Source organism: Gekko japonicus, unplaced genomic scaffold, assembly GCF_001447785.1.
Source record: "Gekko japonicus isolate JY-2015 unplaced genomic scaffold, Gekko_japonicus_V1.1 scaffold758, whole genome shotgun sequence".
Classification (NCBI taxonomy): domain Eukaryota; kingdom Metazoa; phylum Chordata; class Lepidosauria; order Squamata; family Gekkonidae; genus Gekko; species Gekko japonicus.
In genome coordinates this window covers 336,377-344,138 of record NW_015169197.1, presented here as the reverse complement: position 1 = coordinate 344,138, position 7,762 = coordinate 336,377, and positions in this window count along the sequence as shown.

Below are 7,762 nucleotides of genomic sequence, written 5' to 3'. Positions count from 1 at the left end.
TCAGCCCACCTGAGTTGTTTAGCATTAAGCATCCGAGGGGACTTTAAAGTTTCTAGGTTCTTGTGATCAGTCCAAACTTCGAACGGAACCCTAGCCCCTTCTAACCAATGATGCCAGGTAGATAGCGCCAATTTTATGGCCGACGCTTCCTTTTCCCAAATGGACCAGTGCCGTTCAGCATCAGTAAATTTACGGGACACATAAGCCAGAGGGTGCAACTTGCCATCATCACCCTGCTGGAGGATCGCGGCCCCCATAGCCACGTCAGAGGCATCTGTTTGAACTATGAATTTTTTGGTCTCATCAGGGTGAGCTAGGACTGGCTCAGAAGTAAACATCGTTTCAGTTTGCAAAAAGCCTTGTCACATTCCGGAGACCATTTAAGGGGGGCCCCGGGTTTAGTAGCGTCAAAACCTTTCCCTTTGGTTTTTAACAAGTCAGTGAGGGGCAAGGCAATTTGAGCGAACCCTTTGATAAAAAATCTGTAAAAATTGGCGAATCCTAGGAACCCTTGAAGTTGGCGCCGGGTTTTAGGGGGGTCCCAGTCCAGAACGGCTTTAACCTTCTCTGGGTCCATTTCTAGCCCCCCTCCCGAGATGCGGTAGCCCAAAAAGTCAATGTGTGATTGGTGAAACACACATTTAGAAAGCTTAACAAACAGTTTGTGATTATGCAACGTCTTGAGGACCTTTCTGACCAGTTTAACGTGAGAAGGGAGGTCCTGAGAATACAGTAACACATCATCAAGGTAAATAACGACCCCTTTGAACAAGAACTCATGTAAGACCTCGTTAATCAAGTTCATGAAGACCCCAGGAGCCCCCTGAAGACCGAAGGGCATAACAAGGTACTCAAATTGGCCCAGGGGTGTATTGAAAGCGGTCTTCCCTTCATCACCCTCCCGGATGCGCACTCGAAAGTACGCATCCCGTAGATCCAGTTTGGAGAAGATTTTTCCCGAAGAGCTGGACAGAATCCTCCAGGGGAATGCCAGTGTCAAGTCTAGAAGGGTTCGCAACAGCTTCCCCCTGCAGACCCAGCCATCCACCAGCAGCTCGCAGGAGACTGCAGAGACCCATTCTGCATCCCCACAGGAACAGTTCAGGCTGACCCTGAAGCCAGATGAAGAGGAGTCAGTGCCAGAGGTGCTAGTCCCAGGTAAGTGGGGAGTACTCACCACAGACCCCTGCCCACCCAGGAGCCATGACACACACACCCATGAAATGGCCCCAATGTGTGGCTGACACCACCATGCAAGAGGTCCCCTGAAAACCCCACTGTCTCTGCAAGGCCCCCTGGGGGCCCTGGCCCCCCCAGCACAAGTGGTCCATCCCAGGGCTTGCACTCCGAGGTCGCCGGTAGTGAGGGTGGAGTGCATGAAGCACTCCAGGGACTCTTCCCCACTTTGCTGGCCCAGCATCTGGAAAACAGGCCCCTGGACATCACACACACACATGTGGCCAGCATGGGCAAGATCCCATATTGGGCACGGCTTTGCGTCCAGCAGCCCTGTGTCCAGCGCACCAGGTGCATGACCGGGCCAGCAGCCTAGTTTGGTGTAGTGGTTATGTGCATGGCAAGGCTTTTAAAGAATAAGCAAGAGTTTCCAAAGAAATGCCAAGATTTGTGTGTTTTTGTCATTCTGTAACTCTGGCACAGCTGTTCTTGAAAGAGAGCGGTTTCTGTCAAGAGCTCTCTCAGCCCCACCAACCTCACAGGGTGTCTGTTGTGAGGAGGGGAAGGGAAAGGAGTTTGTAAGTCGCTCTGAGACTCCTTTGGGTAGTGAAGGGTGGGGTATAAATCCAATCTCTTCTCTTCTTCTTCTTCCCTTCTAATTAGGCTGCAGCTCAGCCTACTGTCTTCACGGAGGCCCAGCAAAGGGGGGCTGCGGCTGGTCACAAGCGCGGGTCCCCGGCCCCCTCCTCACAATCTAGGCCACCTTGACACCATGGTGAGTGGTGACTGTGGCCATCGCCCAACTCCCCCTGCATGACTGTTTACTCTTAAGACCCTGCCAACATGGCCCCCAGGAGGAGGCAGGCACTGCGGGGGACTCACCAGCCTCAGTGGCCTCCGGGGTGGTGTTCAGGATGACATAGGCTCCTGCCTCCAGAGGGGGTCCCGCTGGCTCTTTGACGGGGGGAAAGGAGAGCTGTTAGCGCCAGCCCTTGGCCAGTCCTGGTGCCTGGCCCTGCTCGGCACCCACAGTCAACCACAGCATGCACCGTGGGTCCACCCTTGCCCCTGCCACTCTAGGCACAGGGCGGGCCAGGGCAGCGGCATGATGTGCTTGGTGGCCCAGTGGCCAGGCATGGTGGGCCACCGTGCTCTGCATCTCTCTAGCACCACCCCTACGGAGCTCAGGGCAGGGCGTCCAGGGCCTATGCTCCAGGCATCCTCCGTGGTGCCCCAACGCTGCTCACCAGCCCCCTGACATACCTCTGGATGGTCCAGCAACTGCCTCACCATCAGATGAGCTCTGGGACACGGCTGCAGGTCCCTGCGCTGGCCCCCAGCGTCTACGGTGACAGTGATGGCTACCTGCCGGAGGAGACAGGAATGGCTGGGCTGGGAGGGGAACTCCAGTGTGGGTTTGTGGTGGCCACAAACCTGGTGGCCTAGGCAACCGGGCGGCAGGGGGCCCATGTGGAGGGCTGGAGACATTGCCCATCCGTTGTGGTCACAGTGGCCTACTGGGCCCACAGCCTGGCCACAGGAGGGTCCCACAACCGCTGGTCTGGCTGACCTCCAGGATGGCCAGCCAGCCTCCCTCACCCACACACGCTGGCCCCTCTGACACATCGGACATCCATTGAGGGTGCGGACGGAACAGCAGGGGTGTTTGATGGGGTGGCCATTGGCTGGGATCGCTTGTCCCTGGACTACATGGATGCCAGCCCCCCCCTCTCCTGAGAGGGGTCCTCTCCAGGGTGGCAACCACAGCCACAGGTGTCTTATGGGGCTCCACCCAGGGGGCGCCCATTCAGGAAGGCCATGCGCGTGCTGGTACAGTGGCCCTGCCCACCACTCCTGCACCCCATGGTACCCATGGCCGGAAATGACCCCCTATGGGCATGTCAGGACTGGGTGGTAGCAGGACCACTGTGGCAGGGTCGGGCCACCGTGTCTGCATGTGGGGACACTTGGCTGTCTTCCTGCCCTTATGTGCTGTGGCTCCGCCCTTGCGGTGGACAGCTGGAGGTGGTGTCAGCCTAACAGTCCATGCCCTCCCACAGGAGGTTGTCAACACAGTAGGGGGTGGTCCGGAGTGGAAACCAGGATCATGGCAGGAGTAAAGGGCAAACCGCTGAGAGGCAGCAGAGACACAGTGGGGGAGGGGAGGAGACATTCCCTGTCTGAGCCAGAGCACTGGGAGCTGAATGCTGGCTGAGAAGGCCACCCTCACGCCTGTCTACCATGGCAGGGTCCACTGCAGTGCCTGACACCATGCAGATACTGTGAGGGGGGCTTGTGCCCTTGAGGCTGAGGCGCCTCATGATCCTTGGGCCGGCTCCCTGCTCGTGCAGGGACCTAAGCAGGAGCTCCACGTCGTTGTCCATCCAGTAGACGCCCAGACATGGATCCGCCATTTCACCAAAGAGTGTCATGGAGAGGGACGCATAGGCACTGATTCGCATGAGCAGGTGGCGCCAGGATGCGGTGCCAGGGCCTGAGACCCCTACCGGCATTTGCGGGGACAGCAGGGCCAGGGGTGCTCCATGGACGGCCAAGGCCCAGCTACGGAGGGCTGGTTAGCCACCGCTGGTGCTTCCCTGCAGGACTGGCTGCCCGCCAATGCTGGTGTCATGGGCTCCAAAGCCTGCTGTCCATGGATCCCTGGGCTCCTGTCCTGGTGGTGGGCCGTGGCTGAGGAGTCCTGTGTCTGCTCCCCACCAGGCAGCCTGGGTGCAGTTGCCCATGGAGGCCAGCATGAGCCCTCTGGTGTGGAATTTAGGGCACTGGCCCAATGGATGGAAGGGACTCAGGGGACTCCCACAGGGGCTGCATGGCCCCTCTGCTGAGAGGTGGTGGGGACTTAGTGGGCAGAGGAGCATCGCTGGCCTGCCATGCCTCCGGCAGCAAGGGGCCCACCACCCACACAACCTCTGAAGGTGTCACCACAGGGTGTGGTGAGGAGTCTGGGACTCAGGCGGTAGGGGGGGCCTGCCTTATATGGTGCTGGAAGCCACAACTCACCTTGGGACATGCTGCCCAGACTCCAGTATCATTGGGTCACCATGGGGTGCCATCTGGCCACCATGGGGGGCCCACATGCCTCCTTGGCAATCCAGAACAGTGGGTCTTCCTCACGGAGGAGGAGTGGCATGGTCACTGGCTCTCCCTGGGAGCACTGCCACAGTGGCCGGTGACCACCCATGAGTGGAGGCCGTGCCCCCCACGCTGCAGAGACCCCGGGGCCGATGTGCTTCCACGATGCCATGTGGGAAGCCGATCCACATTCTGGCAGCCATCTGTGTCCACTGACCCCCAGTGGAACCTAGCCGGTGGTCCAGTGGATGACCCATTGGTGGGCCACACTACTACTGGCCAGCCTACAAACAAGGCAACACACAGTCGCTCGCCTTCCGAGTAGCTCTGGTGTGAGGATGGCTCTGCTCCTCCGTGCTCCCATGGCAGCAAGGGCGCTTGCCGGCCATGTGCATCTGTGTGGGCCTCTCTGTGGATACCCCCACTCCACCCAGCCAGAGAACTGCCTCCAAGTGGCCTGGGCCATTTTGCAAGGTGCCGGGATGGGGATTCAGAGTCATATACAGACAGGCGAACTGGCTCACGCTCTTTATTGAATCCATAGCATTGATGAGTGCTGGGCCAGTGCCTGGGGGCGGGGACACCAGAGCAGTTGGCGGGGACAGTGATGCGCCATGGCTGACAGGCCCCAGACTACCTGTGGCGACATTTCAGCATCGTGGCGGCCTCAGATGCCAAGTTGTTATCACCTCCTGCACTGCAGTCCCCTCTGTCCTGTTTCTGTCCTCGATCCTCCGCGCTGGCAGTCTAGCCCCTGGCATCTGGGCTGGCGCCTCATCTGTTTCATGCCTGATGATCGTGTGGCCCCGCTCCTCACAGATATTGTGCAGGATGACACATGATGACACCACCAGGATGTAGTTCGCCTCCTGGACACTGAGCTTCAATCCAGGCGACACCAGTGTGCCTTCAGATGACTGAAAGCACACTCCACAACTTTTCTGGCACGTCCATGTGCCCTGTTGAATACGGCCTGTCAGTGATCCAAGGCACCCTTGTACAAGGTGACCAGTCACCTTCTGGTCATGTATGCAGCATCAATGAGAATGGGGAGTGGGCAGAATCCCCTCAATTACAACTGTGAGATTCCCTGGGACAAACACCCCTGCATCCATGGCCCTGCAGATGTGTGACTGCCTGAATACATGGGCATCGTGGTTCTGGCCGCTGTGGCCCACACAGATGTCTGTGAATCTGCCCCGATGATCAACAGCCCCCTGGAGGATGATGGAACAGAAGTTCTTCCTATTGATGTAGTTGTGCCCCTGGCCAGGCGGTGCCCTGATGGGGATGTGGCAGCCATCCAAAGCCCCAATGCAGTGGGGGAAGCCCAGTGCCACAAACCCATCCATGACCTGTGGGGCAGAGAGGCATGGGATTAGGACAGCAGGTGTCTGCCACTGCCTCCCCGGTATGACCGTGGCCCCCACTTCCCACCTTGAACCAGTGACACGCTGATGGCACTCAGGTGCATTCTGTCTTCTGGGGCCGGGGGTATCACCATGGGGCCTGTGGACACCTGCCCTGGGGGGGGAGACTCACCCTTCCTGGTGGACCAAGGCTCAGCTGTTCCAGGTCCATGGCCACACAGACCTCTGCCACAATTCCTGCAATGGTAGACTTGCCAACCCTGAACTGGTTGCTGACCTCTCTGTTGCAGTTCACGTCCGAAAGCCACCACAGGGTGATTACCATGCACTCCTCCACTACGTGACTGATTTGGCCATGCAGACAGTTGACTAACCAGCAGAATGTGGCCCTTGTCACCCTAACGTTCTTGAGCCACTGCTCGTCCCCCCACACTCGGCAGAAAAAGGTCTCCCACCACTTGGCGGGGCAAGGGTAGACCCACCATCAACGTGGTGTGCCTTCTTGACCCAATCTGACTACCCCAGCTGTGTCAAGGGACTGTATGGCCAGGTGGTCCCTGATCCTGGTTCTCCTGTGAGCCCTGTAGTGCCACTGGATGAGCGCCCTCCTTGCTCAGATGCTGTGGACCCTGGTGATATTGCAGTACTGCAATGCAGAACCTCATGCCCAGCAGGAGGACCGTGCTGCCTCCACCCTTGGCATCCATGGTGATTGACCTCCTGGCCTCACTGTGGCACCAGGAAGGTGCAGGTGATTGCCCTGGAGAGGCGGCAGTGATGTGACCGGATGTCTGCTGCTCTACTGCGGATGTCTGCTGCGGGCAGGGGCATGCGCCACGGGATCCTGCCCCAATTGCTGATGCAGTGCTGCACGTATGTCACCAGAGTGCATGTCACCAGAGTGAGGAAAAGCCGCTTACAGCCACACCGCTGGACCAACAGTGCAAACGCTCCCTTGTGTCTCCTCCCCGGCATGCTCCCTCATCAGTAGGTGCAGTGCAACTGGGAATCCCCGCCACAACTTAGTCCAGGTCTTTTTGCCCCGCTTCCCTCACACTTTATACTTCCAGTCTGTCCTCAGCCATAATGTGATAAAATGATGATAGCCTCAGTTTAGTCATTTTAGCTTCCAGGGAGTATTCATGCTTGATTTGATCTAGAACCCACTTACATGTCTTTTTGGCATTCCACAGTATCTGTAAAACTCTCCTCCAACACCACATTTCAAATGAATACATTCTTGTCTGACACCTTTGCCAACTGGCATCCATACTGTTGTTACTGTTGTTGTTTTCATTTTGGAGCGTCTCATCATAGGGTTTTTAAGGTAGGAGATGTTCAGAAGTAGATTATCATTGCATTTTACTACACAGCACTAACCAAGGTTAGCTATAGTGGTACTATTATTGACTGCTACCATCTGTCTATGATTATTACTATCTGTCCTAGCCCTTATTACCAACTCGCCATGAGTGCAAAAATGGTTGTACTGCGTGGAGCTGTGGCCACTAAGGATACTATCCTGGTGACGTCATCGGGTCCCTTGTTAGTTGTTGTGGAGAGCACTTATGTTGCACTGAATGTTTTTAAAATGCAGTTTTAATGTTTTATGTATTGGGCATTGGCCCCATCTGTACGCCGCTCTGAACCCGTTCGCGGGGAAGGCAGGTTAAAAATTTAAATAAATAAATAAATACAAAAGATCCTCCACCAGTCTGGCATCTCAGCTGTGACTATTCTGCCTTGAGTGACTCTGCTGGGAGTTTAGCCTCTTGACACCATCTAAACTCCTTATGGTACTGCTCTCAACTTTGCTGGCACACGGAAACCCCCTCACCCCATTAAAGTGTGCATCTGTGACATCCTGCCCAATCCTATATCCCAGATCCAGACTGCTATGGCATCACAGTCCACCAGTAAGACATCTTTGACCCATGCATATGCTATATGGTGAAAGAGGAAAAAGGGTTTAGGCTTAGAGTACCTCTGCAACCTATTTTCAGCTGATGTGTAAGCAAAGAGTGATTTGGCCAAGGTTTTTGATGCATAGTTTGAGCTGGCTTAGGGTATCAAATTGCGAGTGGGTGGCTCATGGAAGGAGGTGGCAGGTGTGGGTTATTCCT